We start from the raw sequence: 13,980 nt of genomic DNA on the forward strand, positions 1-13,980 counted from the left end.
AAGACAGATGTTAATTTGGCCTTGACCTCGTGCAGTCGCCCCAGAACATCCCTGGCATACACGGCTAACAGCCACTTAGGTTTAGGCAGGGCAGGTAAAAGTGGAGGATCAGCAAACACAGGAGGCTGCACAAGGGAGGACCTTGTGAATGGTTCGCAGGCAGTCAGGTACTGCAAGACACGCTGTGTCCATGCCTCACTGTGCTGTTCCATCAGCTTCCTGTAAAGCTGAGTCACACTGTTGCCCAGTGTCCTCTCCCTCATCATCTTCAGCACCCGGTTGTCACATGAGTATCTAAGGAAGCAACAGTATAATCATGCAAATGCTTTAGTTGGTAAAAAATAACCCATATAAAAGCACCTAATAATGAATGATTGTCATTATGAATTACCTGTATGTCAGCAAAGCTGGAAACTGACTGCGGTGGCCCATATCCAGCTGTCCTAGGATGTCCTCAGACCAGGCAGGATATTTCTTTTTGCAGCGTTTGCACTCCAGATACTCAGTGGCAAGGTCATACCACCCGTCGATGTCCAAGACCTTACGCACGGTACGGTAAATTCCTGCCGCTGTTAGTCTGTGCTTACCACAGTCTGGGCGAACACAGACAAGAGGAAATAACCACATCTTCAGCGGCATCCATAAGAAAAAGGGCCGACAGAAGAAGAGGTCAGGTGAGGCAGGGGGCTGAGTGTTTATTAAAGGGGGCTGAGGAGGATAACACCAAAGTTTCAGCTGGGACACTAGTTCTGACTTGCCGGTTCGTGGGTTGGCCTTAAATAGTGTGTTCCGGATCCACTCATGCTGGAAAGGTGGAAGTTGATCTTTCCAGTGACTTGGAAGCTCAGCTGGTGGCTGGTGATGTGAAGGAGCTGGTGCCTTGGCAGTTTCCACTGATGGAGATGGACCAGCACAGTCCTCTGAGTGAATAGTAAAAAAAAAACAATAAGGATGACTGTTGCATTTGATAGTAATATAATTGATAGTAGCCATAAATGCAGCGCACAAACAGCCTGCAAAGCACAATTTTTGGACAAGTATTCATAATTATTATGTTATATTTAGGAACGAGACTGAAGAAAGTGGTACTAGTGTTAAGGAAGCAAAGAACACAGCATACACTATATTAATTTAAGGAGAATGGAATCAGTGCAGCTCACTGAGAATGAGGATCAGATGGAATGGAGGAAGGAAAATGTGGTGTGATGAATTAAGTGTAAAGCAACGAAGCCCACGGACATGAAGCATACACACAGATAGAGTAAGGAAAAACTGTTCCTCTAATCATTAGAACAATGAATCTCCACCATCCTGTCTGCTCAGGGAGAGCTGAAGAGTGTGTGAGAAGAGCAAGCGGTGTGAAAAAGTTATCTGGTGATTATCTAACAACGGGTAAGTTCGGAAACGCAAATAAATACACTGACACCTTGAAAAATCCTTACGGTTTTGAAGTGCACTCAAAGAAAGCATCCCGCTTGAGGCATGATATGATATAATTCTGTATTGTAAACAAAACATATTTTAAAATGTTGATTATTTTCCCCCAAGAAATAACGCTTCTCAGTGTGTTTTCACAAAACATTCTTGTAATATGTGCATTTGTGTCATATGCCACACCTGTATTTAGCTGTGCTTCACATTGTGATGCAGCAAATACCAGCTCCTCATCGTCATCTTCAGCAGTGGGAACGGACTTGCCTGGAGCACAAATGTTAAAACTATCATTGTGAACAATACACAGAGACAAACATATGTAAGATGGTGCTTACTTACCAGTAGCGAAAAGCTTCATGGGGGGCAAATGTTTGGCTGGGGGTTCTGCTGCTGGAGGAGGTAAAGTGGACTGCAATAATGGATCTGGAAACGGCAAGTTGACAAGTTTGCCATAATGATAAATTAATATATGTAGAAATGCTGTAGGTAAAATTCTATATTCACACTCCTACTCACAGGGTTTAACTGGTGATGTGAGTTTTTCGCCAGCAGTGAAGGCGACAAATTTTTGCCACGTGCCAACAGCACTTTCACAGTTGCGATCTTCTGTACACCAGTTTGGATAGCTGCAGGTGGAGGTGCAGTGGTTGCAGAAGCACTGGAGGTTGCAGCGTGAGGTGCAGGCTGACGTACGCTGGTGCCCACAGCAGAAGCCCGTCTTTTCAGGACATATGTCTTGAAAATGGCCATGTTGGTTTTGGGCCTGGCATCTGCCTTAACGAGGTACCTGATGAGTGCTTGAGCCTCCTTGCTCTGGTCCTCATAAACATCTTTCATGGACCGGCCCTGGAAGTCACCAAACTCCACCATCAAGCAGCCCTGGTCTCCAGTTGCCCGGGCTTCTGCCTGCATTTCCTGCTTCCTCTGATACTTCACTTCTTCTGCCATCTCTCTAATTTGAGAAGAGTACTGTAGGAACAGTTGTTTATTTTCTGACAGGGGTGTTGTCTGCGCCGTCTCATTGGAAATGCTGAGCACCAAATACACTGCATACCCCAGAGAGTTTTCCAGGAGCCATCTAAATCTCTGGCCCTGGTACTTCCCAAACTGAAGTTTGCAGTGAGCCAGTACTAAAAACTGGTCACTGGGGTCTCCACCGTTTGTGCTGACAAAAGTACTGGCCTCTGACAGCACCTCCTCCTTAGGTTTGGCCCTTCCAGACTCCACATTTTCAAGGCGCCTCGCCTCCGCCGAAGGTGCCATGAGGAGTCGGCTTGATGTTGCCGATTGCCGTTGAAAAGAGGGATATGCATACATTTTCTGAAATGAAAATCAGAAAAAGACTACTACCTTTTGCAATCTAAAAGACACCTGTATGTTAAGTGTGTAACAATAATTTAACAAGCTACGCATAAACTATATTACTGTGGTAATAAACATGGCCATGACATAAACTGTCCTGAAGTTGAGTTTTCTACAAAGGACAGGAATCCCTGACATATAAAATATGTAACGTCAATATGAAGTCTGAAATTTCCTTTTATTTTCAATGCTGTCATCTTAAACCATGATTACACACACACCAGGCTACAAAATATTACATTAAATATATCATACTTCAAATGTTGTCATCTTACCCCAGGGTTACACCAGGTGCTTTTACCTCTTAAAATCTCAGCCATTTTTCTGTGTTTTTAACTTTCTGATCTACCTAAATTAAAATGAGCACTATTCCCACATACTTTGGCCCATATGGATACATTTGGCCTTTTTTTGTTTGTTTTTAGTTAAGACTCTCAATGTTTTTTTTATAAAAAAAAGTCATTATTATTACATTATTTTAGAAAATATCAATTATTTCTTGGTAAATGCAGTTTTCCATATCTCCACAACAATTTGGTAACGATTTTTACAATTAAAATGTGTGTGTGTTATTATGTGTTAATACCAAATATAAATGTAAATAGTTTAATCATTATTTTCATTCATAGGGCACAGAAACCATGATTTCTTAGACAATAAACACATCATTGTTGACAGTAGCATAGCTTAATTAGCTGACGGTCGATAAATTTAACTTATCTGATCATTTATCATGTGAAAAGTTACAGGTTCACAGGTACTGAAGAAAGCATGAACTGTACACGCTAGCTAGCTATACTGACACGATTCATTTTCCAAAAATACACACTGTATATGAACAAATAATGACCAGTTTTCAATTAATAAAGTAATAGCCTTACCTTTAACAAAGATGACAACAACGGCGATTGGTCAAAAGGAGGCCACAGGAGAGAAACGCGATTGATCAAAAGTAAGCCACGGAAGAGAAACGCGATTGTTCAAAAGTAAGCCACAGGCGAAACGCGATTGGTCAAAAGTAAGCCACAGGCGGAGCGTGATTGGTCAAAAGTAAGCCACAGGGGAAACGCGATTGGCTCATGTGTGCTTACTTTGGGCTTACTTTGGCTCAGTCGGTGGGAAGCAGTAGGCGCGAGAGGTAGCGTGATCGATGCCCGCATTCTCCGAGTTGGCTCCTGCCCTTTTACTCACACATCCCTAGATCAGTGGTTTTCAATCCTGTCCTGGAGGCATCCCTGCCCTGCACATTTCGCATTTCCCCTCATCTAACACACCTGTTTCAAATCATCAGCTCATTAGTAGAGACTGCAAGACCTGATTTGGGTGAGTCTAATAAGGGAGACATACAAAATGTTCAGGGCAGGGGTGCCTCCAGGTAAGGTTTGAAAACCATTGCCCTAAAGAGACCGACTGAGCGTTGACGCAATGCTGCCACACTCCCACGTTAGCTTTTTTTGGGCTCACAGCTGCCAAAAAGTATTTCAGACATGGTCCTGTGCAAATTGGTTGCAAAACAGTGCCATTTTACGCACAGTTCCCTAAAGCAGTGGTTTTCAAACCTGTCCTGGAGGAACCCCTGCCCTTCACATTTTGAATGTTTCCCTCATCTAACACACCTGTTTCAAATCATCAGCTCATTAGTAGAGACCGCGAGACCTTATTTGGGTGTGTCTAATAAGGGAGACAATAAAAATGTGCAGGGCAGGGGTGCCTCCAGGACAGGTTTGAGAACCACTGCCCTAAAGAGACAGACTGAGCATCGATGAAATGCGGCCACACTCTCTACGTTAGTTAATTTTTTTGGACTAAAAGGTGCCGAAAAGTATTTCAGACATTGTCCTGCGCAAACTGGTGGGAAAATAGGTCCCACCGAGATTTGAACATGGATCACTTGATTCTGAGTCCAGAGTGCTAACCATTACACCATGGAACCTTAACTGGTACATCTGTTGCTCACAGGGCCACAAACACTGGCACCATCGCCAAACTAGTGCTGTTTTATCTTTTCCTGCGGCAAGAAAGGACACAGGCTCCACTGAGATTCGAACTCAGATAGCTGAATTCAAAGCCCAGAGTGCTGACCATTACACCATGGAACCGAAACTGCTTGATTGGAGGCCAATTTGGAAACAGATAGCTCTCTGGCTGTGGGGAAGCAGTTATACAGAGAGGTTGGAACCCAGTGATTTTTGGTCAATGGCATGCCTCAAAAAAGGGAAAAGTGTGGGAGATGTTGCCAAACCTCGGGATCGAACCAGGGACCTTTAGATCTTCAGTCTAACGCTCTCCCAACTGAGCTATTTCGGCTACAACAAACCTCTGCTTAGCAAGCAGGGATTTCAGTGATATCACTCTTTGTCAGAGCTGAAGAGCAGAGCAGAGATGAGCCCCCAGACAATAAAAACAGCTGGCCAGTACGGGGATCGAACCCACGACCTTGGCGTTATTAGCACCACGCTCTAACCAGCTGAGCTAACCGGCCTGGCTTAGCTGTCAGTGTCTGCCTGATTGAAAAAAACCTGCCATAATGTTTGTGAATGCAATGAGACAATAAAGCTTCACGTTTTAACCCGAATCAGGTGTGCTAACAAAGAGAGACATGCAAAACATGCAGACCTGGGGGGAGCGAGGACTAGAATTGAGAACCGCTTCCTTAGACTTTAAGTCAGTGTGAGCAAAAGAGGTGAGAAGTTGTCTGCATGATCCGAGTGTTCCAAGGTAGCCTACATAATACAAGAATCCATACACATGCATACTGGCGTAACAAGACCGAGAATGTCCTTAAACACAAAAGCTTAATCTCTTTGTTAATTTGACAACATAATCTCGGCCAGTGCAAAGGAGCAAGCCCAGAGGACGGACAGCCTCTTTGCATCAAACCCGTCATTCCCAGCTATGCTCGTCATTCTTGAAAGGCCAGGGGAATTAGCTCAAATGGTAGAGCGCTCGCTTAGCATGCGAGAGGTAGCGGGATCGATGCCTGCATTCTCCAAGTTGGCTCCTGCCCTTATACTCACATATCCCTAGATCAGTGGTTTTCAATCCTGTCCTGGAGGCATCCCTGCCCTGCACATTTCGCATTTCCCCTCATCTAACAAACCTGTTTCAAATCATCAGCTCATTAGTAGAGACTGCAAGACCTGATTTGGGTGTGTCTAATAAGGAAAACATACAAAATGTTCAGGGGTCTCATTTATAAAACTATGCGTAGGATCTTTACTAAAAGTTTACGTGCGCCCAAAAGCCAAAAATGGCGTACGCCAAAAAATATTCCGATTTATAAAACCGTGCGTACGCACACCTGTAAGCAATGTTCCCTTTATAAATCACAGATCACCCGCAGATGTGCGTACGTGAACCAGCCTCATATCCCGCCCTGTACACGCCCATTTTTAACCATAAATAGTCAATGCAAATCACCTCATGATTGCTGATCAGCATGTAAATGAGAGTGGAATCCCATATATACCTGGAAAACTGGCATGCGACCCGCCAATTAATTAATCCAAGAATGTGAAAACGTGCATTTCTGTTAGCCTAATTTTAATAATGGCGACAGGTGAGAAAAGAGGAAAAAAACGTAATTTCTCAGATACTGAGATTGAAACACTTGTAGGGGAGGTGGAGGCTCGGAAAACTGTGTTATTTGGTGGCCACAGCAGTGGGGTCACTAATAAAAAGAAGCAGTGCGAGTGGCAAAGTATTGCTTCTGCCGTCAATTGTGTCAGTGGGACAGAACGGACAGTTGCAGAATTAAAGAAAAAATGGTCCGACCTGAAGGTATACAAATTTTTTTTTTACCAACATATTACATTTGTGTTTTATTAGGCTATATACCTATATAAATAGCAATATTGATTTTCAAAAAGTTTTATTTACATGTGCTTACAGTATGCAAAATATGTGAAATAAAGATTCTCATTCATTCAAGGTGGAGGCAAAGAGAAAACTGTCCTCCCACCGCCAGAGCGTGGCTGCAACTGGTGGGGGCCCATGTACAGCTGATCTCACATCAGTGGACAGCAAAATCGCGGCTATAATTGGGGAGGTCAGCGTGTGTGGTATTGTGTCGGAAAAGGAGGGAGACACTGACGTGACTGAAACCACAGAGGAGCAAGGTTAAACCGATTTTTAATCATTAACGCTGTACATTTGAGTGTGTGGGGTGATAAATGGATAAATGTTGCCAATTGTTTGTCCTCCAGTCCTTCCGGAGTCTGAAGCTGTAAATGAACAGGAGGTTCAGGGTGAGGGGTTCTCAGATGCAGATGCACAGCGTCCGGCTCAAAGCAGTGCCCCTTCTGCGTCTGGCACGTCCAAAAGTGGTCGGGTACTCACTGACGCAGTCCTGCAGTTACAGCGAGAGACAATAAACGCTGTCAACAGGGTTGCAGATGAGCTACGGCAGATGAGAGAAGTGATGCAAGAAATTGCACAATCATTAAAAGATGCAGTTAAAACATGAACCTTGAGTTTTGTCTTTCTTTACAAACGCCGCATGACATCCTCACGGATTCTTGCACCTCGTTGATATCCCTCTTGTCGGCCAGGGGGCTGTGGCTCGGGGTCGTAATGCTGGGGTAGAGGGAGATCAGGAGGGAGAGGAATACCGTTTCTCAGTGCTATATTGTGCAAAACACCACACGCCCTGACAATCTTGCACACTTTTGCTGGATGGTATAAAAGTCTGCCACCCGAGGCATCCAGAGCACGCCATCTGCATTTCAGGATGCCGATGGCACGCTCCACAACTGCGCGGGCACGAGAGTGGACCTCGTTATAATGAGTTTCCTCTGCGGGTTTAAAAATGGGGTGAGGAGCCAGCGTCTCAGGGGGTAGCCACTGTCGCCTGCAGGTTATAATTATATTAAAAACAAAATTGTTACAGTTTCTACTTTTTAATATTGTTAAACTCACCAAGAAGCCAGCCATCACGTACTGCGCCTGCATTTAGTCTGTTCCCTACACTGCTATGTGTCAAGATAAAGGAATCATGTGTTGAACCAGGCCAGCGTGCCACAATGTTTGTGAGGGTCATGTTGGAGTCACATATGATTTGCACATTAATAGAATGCACATGCTTTCTATTAACATAAGCAAATTCATTTTCAGATGGTGCCCTTATAGCAACATGAGTGCAGTCAATTGCGCCGATTACATTTGGGAAACCAGACATTGCTGCAAATTGCGTTTTAATTTCGGCCTGTTCTCGCACAGTGTAGGGGAACCTGATGTATCGACTAACCATATTAAGTATACCATTTAAAACGACAGATATTATGGCACTCAGGGACGGCTGTGATATACCAGACCTATAGGGTGAGATGATAGATTCCAATAGAATTATTTCATATACAAAAAGGTCTTAGAGACAAATTTGAGGATTACTTATAGTTTTTTTATATTATTAATTTACCTGTCTGCCAATTCCCGCTGGAAACAGCCGGTTGCCAACAACCCCAGAGTGGTGAGGACTTGTATTTGGACTGGGATGGCATGGTTCCGGCGTGTTGCCCTCTCTAATACTGGACCCAATTCAGCACATAGATCCAAGAGCACAGCTCTAGGGAATCTAAATCGGCTTATTAGCCAGTCATCATCATGGGCCAGGAAATCATCATGGTCCCTGAAAACTCGTTCTCTCCTTATTCTGCCATTAGCGTAATCCTCCAACAGTGCCAGGAGTGCCATCATGAAGCATTACATACCCGGGTCACCGGAGAATTTATATGTTTCTAGCAAATAGACTGATCGTTAACACCTTGACAAAATCACTTAATTAATTTGTGGGCGAAAATTTAAGACGAAAATGTTATAGTGAACACATGCTTCTTGACGGTTTTGTAATGAACACCGTAATAGTTAGGACCGATGATGAGTAGCGATTGTGCTTCATGACTGTATTTGCAGACTTTGACATTTTATGATATAGGCTATGTACATTAAGGAAAATATTTCCTTTATACACTGTGTTCTGCAGTTCTCTAATAAAAGGGTATTTCATGCTATTCTGTAGGCTATCACATGTATCGCGCCATGTCCTCCTGTGCTCCCGTTGTGGACAATGTGACTGTAAGGCAGCGCTGATTATTATTTTATTTTACTTTTAATACATTTTGAATTACGTTTGGATTTTACTAGATGTATATAGCCTAAAACAATCGGCACAAATAACACTGTTGGATTTAATCTTCATGATAATGTGGATATAACGTATGAAATGGAGTGAAAATTAAATGTCATTCATTCTTATAATCGTTCTTCTCACATTTATTTTCTACAATCTAACTTCAGTTCACGACCTCACCATCGGTGTCGCCAATTCCCTTTGTCTCCAGAATGTGCGTACGCACGGCTCAAAGTTTGCTTAAAGGTGCGCACATTCTCCCGTCAAGTTTGTTTTTTATAGATCACAACCTTTGCGTGGGAACTGGCGTACGTACGTTTCCAGCCCCGTTTTGTGCGTACGCACGCTTTATAAATGAGGCCCCAGGGCAGTGGTGCCTCCAGGAAAGGTTTGAAAACCATTGCCCTAAAGAGACCGACTGAGCGTTGACGCAATGCTGCCACACTCCCACGTTAGCTTTTTTTGGGCTCACAGCTGCCAAAAAGTATTTCAGACATGGTCCTGTGCAAATTGGTTGCAAAACAGTGCCATTTTACGCACAGTTCCCTAAAGCAGTGGTTTTCAAACCTGTCCTGGAGGCACCCCTGCCCTTCACATTTTGAATGTTTCCCTCATCTAACACACCTGTTTCAAATCATCAGCTCATTAGTAGAGACCGCATTTGGGTGTGTCTAATAAGGGAGACAATAAAAATGTGCAGGGCAGGGGTGCCTCCAGGACAGGTTTGAGAACCACTGCCCTAAAGAGACAGACTGAGCATCGATGTAATGCGGCCACACTCTCTACGTTAGTTAATTTTTTTGGAATAAAAGGTGGCGAAAAGTATTTCAGACATTGTCCTGCGCAAACTGGTGGCAAAATAGGTCCCACAGAGATTTGAACATAAATCACTTGATTCAGAGTCCAGAGTGCTAACCATTACACCATGGAACCTTAACTGGTGCAGCTGTTGCTCACAGGGCCACAAACACTGGCACCATTGCCAAACTAGTGCTGTTTTATCTTTTCCTGCGGCAAGAAAGCACACAGGCTCCACCGAGATTCGAACTCAGATCGCTGGATTCAAAGCCCAGAGTGCTGACCATTACACCATGGAACCACAACTGCTTGGTTGGAGGCCAACTTGGAAACAGATAGCTCTCTGGCTGTGGGGAAGCAGTTATACAGAGAGGTTGGAACCCAGTGATTTTTGGTCAATGGCCCGCCTCAAAAAAGGGAAAAGTGTGGGAGATGTTGCCAAAACCCGGGATCGAGCCAGGGACCTTTAGATCTTCAGTCTAACACTCTCCCAACTGAACTATTTCGGCTACAACAAACCTCTGCTTAGCAAGCAGGGATTTCAGTGAGATCACCCTACTCTTTGTCGGAGCTGAAGAGCAGAGCAGAGATGAGCCCCCAGACAATAAAAACAGCTGGCCAGTGCGGGGATCGAACGCGCGACCTAGGCATTATTAGCACCACGCACTAATCAGCTGAGCTAACCGGCCTGGCTTAGCCATTAGTGTCTGCCTGATTGAAAAAAACCAGCTATAATGTTTGTGAATGCAATGAGACAATAAAGCTTCATGTTTTAACCTGAACAAGGGCTCGTCCGGGATTTGAACCCGGGACCTCTCGCACCCAAAGCGAGAATCATACCCCTAGACCAACGAGCCTTTTTGCCCAAAGCCAAGAAAAAAGAGCTATTTCAGCAACAACAAAAGAAGGAACATGAACTAACGTGGAAGCAATCAAAGTCCTCGAGACAGTGTGAAAGGCTAACGAATGCAAGTTGGCCTCTTAATTGACCTAAAAATGGGGCTGTATCTAACATGTAGAGGGATGTTAGGGAGGACAGCTGAAATGGTCAGATGTCACTTAGACCAGCGGGTCTCAATTCCAGTCCTCGCGCCCCCTGCTCTTCACATTTTGTAAGTTTCTCGTATAGCTTCAGACATTTGTTCCATTCGAACGTAAGTGACCTGAGAACTGGACATCACATGACATCCCTCCGTGATTCAAGTTCAAAGCGTATGTATACGTTCAATTCATAGTGAGTAATACAGTGGTGTATCGAGGTATACAGAGGTAAATGATGTCACACTTCTCCATGTGTGAAGAAGTTGCGCAGCACAAATCCGTGAACCAATGTTCCAAAGTGAAGTATACTTTGACGGATTTCCCCTGCTTAGGGAGTGGGGAGCAATGAACACTGTGTAGGGACCATGTCAATCACTAGGAGCTCACTTCTAATGAGCTGATTATCCGAATCAGGTGTGCTAACAAAGAGAGACATGCAAAACATGCAGACCTGGGGGGAGCGAGGACTAGAATTGAGAACCGCTTCCTTAGACTTTAAGTCAGTGTGAGCAAAAGAGGTGAGAAGTTGTCTGCATGATCCGAGTGTTCCAAGGTAGCCTACATAATACAAGAATCCATACACATGCATACTGGCGTAACAAGACCGAGGCCAGTGCAAAGGAGCAAGGCCAAAGGAGGGACAGCCTCTTTGCATCAAACCCGTCATTCCCAGCTATGCTCGTCATTCTTGAAAGGCCAGGGGAATTAGCTGAAATGGTAGAGTGCTTGCTTAGCATTCGAGAGGTAGTGGGATCGATGCCCGCATTCTCCGAGTTGGCTCCTGCCCTTTTACTCACACATCCCTAGATCAGTGGTTTTCAATCCTGTCCTGGAGGCATCCCTGCCCTGCACATTTCGCATTTCCCCTCATCTAACACACCTGTTTCAAATCATCAGCTCATTAGTAGAGACTGCAAGACCCGATTTGGGTGTGTCTAATAAGGGAGACATACAAAATGTTCAGGGCAGGGGTGCCTCCAGGAAAGGTTTGAAAACCATTGCCCTAAAGAGACCGACTGAGCGTTGACGCAATGCTGCCACACTCCGACGTTAGCTTTTTTTGGGCTCACAGCTGCCAAAAAGTATTTCAGACATGGTCCTGTGCAAATTGGTTGCAAAACAGTGCCATTTTACGCACAGTTCCCTAAAGCAGTGGTTTTCAAACCTGTCCTGGAGGCACCCCTGCCCTTCACATTTTGAATGTTTCCCTCATCTAACACACCTGTTTCAAATCATCAGCTCATTAGTAGAGACCGCGAGACCTTCTTCTTCTTTTTCTTCTTTTCGTTTTATGGCAGATTGCAACCATGACTATAAAGGTGCATACCGCCACCTACTGTATAGGAGTATGTAACATGAGAAGATATTATCATGACTATATCATCAATCAAAAAAAAAAAAAAAAAAAAAATACTACCTAAATCCTATTATATATTCCAATATTTTTCAAATATTGTACAACTGCTTTCTGTGCATCCTTTACCCCATCTCCTGTTGTGCCTAACAAACCTTCAATATTCCACTTTCTTCCTACCCGACTTATCTTTTGATTTAGTCTCATCCTCTCATCCCTATATTTCTTACAATGCAATAATACGTGTTCACCATCTTCCTTGGACCTACATTCTATACATTCATCAGATTGGCTTTTACCCATTAAAACCAATGTTTTATTTAATCCTGTGTGATCAAACCTTAGCCTGGTTAAAACACTCTCCTCTCTTCTGTTACTTCTATTCACCCCCTGTGCATTAATAGATTTTTGCAATCTGTAATATTTCCTTCCACTTTTATCCACATCCCACCTGTCCTGCCATTTTTTCATAATTTCTTTTTTGATTATTGCCTTAGCCTCTCCTTTTCCAAGGGGTATATTTATTTTATCATTTGTCCTGGATTATTTTTTTGCGATTTTATCTGCTCCCTCATTCCCTTTTATTCCTATATGAGCAGGTACCCAACATAATCTCACATCTATCTGTAGTCTCTGTAATCTAAATAAACTTTGTTGGATTTCTAGCATTAGATCTTCTCTACTAGATTTCATATTTTAAATACTATATAAAGCTGCTACAGAATCAACACAACACACCACTCTGTCTGGTTTTACTTCCTCAACCCACTGTAGTCCTACAATAATCGCCATCATCTCTGCCGTATACACTGAAGCCTGATCAGGTAATCTTTTTCCAATACTTATGTCCATTGTTGGTATATATATTCCTATTCCTACATTGTCCTTCTCATCCTTAGATCCATCTGTATAAATTTCTATTGACTTGCCAGGTGTCCTTTCTCACTCTCTTCCCATTCATTTTTTAGTTCCAAAATGTTTAAGTCTATCTCAGTTTTGGTAAATAACCATATAGGTATATTACTAATAGGTATAGGTGAATTAAACCATATATTTTTCACTCTATATTCCTCTGATTTTGTCTTTGTTACCCATCCAAAGCCATTACCTTTAAAAGACCTATACTCCCAACATTCTTGAATAACACTTTTTGCATGATTTTCATGTCCACATCCACTTAAGCGACTCCAATATGTAAGCATGAGCTTATCTCTTCTCAGATCTGACGGCACTTCTCCTAACTCAACCTGTATTGCTTTAATTGCTGTTGATCTCATTACACCTGCACATATCCTCAATGCTTTGTTACTAATTCTATCTAGCTTCAGTAAATGTGTTTTAGCTGCTGCTCCATATACATAACATCCATAATCGATTGTTGACCTCATTAAAGCCCTGTAAATATATATTAGTGATTGTTTATTTGCTCCCCAGTCTTTCCCCACTACTGCTCTCATTAAATTGATGACTTTCTTGCATTTTGATTCCACCTTTTCAATGTGTATTTTCCATGTTCCCTTTTGGTCTTACCACATACCAAGATATTTAAAATGATCTACTGTTTCCATATTATGTCCATATAACTGTAGGTTCTGTTTTTCTATCCCTTTCTTCCTTGTAAATATCATATGGCAAGACTTACTTGGAGAAAGCTTAAAGCCCCAGCTATACGACCATTGTTCTACCTTTCCTATGGCTTCCTTGATTTTATTTCTTACCCTTATAGGATCTCATCCTCTTGCCCAGATGGCCCCATCATCTGCATACAAAGCTGATCCAATCCTTCTGTCCAGATTCATAAAAATATCATTGATCATAACATTAAATAAAACTGGACTAATAACACTACCTTGTGGAATTCCAT

The 13,980-nt window shown here is 43.1% G+C and overlaps 5 non-coding genes across 5 annotated transcripts; all 5 read right to left on the reverse strand.

Moving 5' to 3' along the window:
• Positions 1-5,030: 5,030 nt before the first annotated feature.
• trnaf-gaa (transfer RNA phenylalanine (anticodon GAA)) lies at positions 5,031-5,103 on the reverse strand. Its single transcript has one exon. It is a non-coding gene; the product is annotated as a tRNA-Phe (tRNA).
• Positions 5,104-5,204: 101 nt separating this feature from the next.
• trnai-aau (transfer RNA isoleucine (anticodon AAU)) lies at positions 5,205-5,278 on the reverse strand. The gene has a single exon. It is a non-coding gene; the product is annotated as a tRNA-Ile (tRNA).
• Positions 5,279-9,950: 4,672 nt separating this feature from the next.
• trnaq-uug (transfer RNA glutamine (anticodon UUG)) lies at positions 9,951-10,022 on the reverse strand. Its single transcript has one exon. It is a non-coding gene; the product is annotated as a tRNA-Gln (tRNA).
• A 135-nt stretch (positions 10,023-10,157) lies between these two features.
• trnaf-gaa (transfer RNA phenylalanine (anticodon GAA)) lies at positions 10,158-10,230 on the reverse strand. Its single transcript has one exon. It is a non-coding gene; the product is annotated as a tRNA-Phe (tRNA).
• Positions 10,231-10,506: 276 nt separating this feature from the next.
• Positions 10,507-10,578, reverse strand: trnap-ugg (transfer RNA proline (anticodon UGG)). The gene has a single exon. It is a non-coding gene; the product is annotated as a tRNA-Pro (tRNA).
• Positions 10,579-13,980: the final 3,402 nt, after the last annotated feature.

This window comes from Carassius carassius, chromosome 8 (genome assembly GCF_963082965.1).
Source record: "Carassius carassius chromosome 8, fCarCar2.1, whole genome shotgun sequence".
NCBI classification, from domain to species: domain Eukaryota; kingdom Metazoa; phylum Chordata; class Actinopteri; order Cypriniformes; family Cyprinidae; genus Carassius; species Carassius carassius.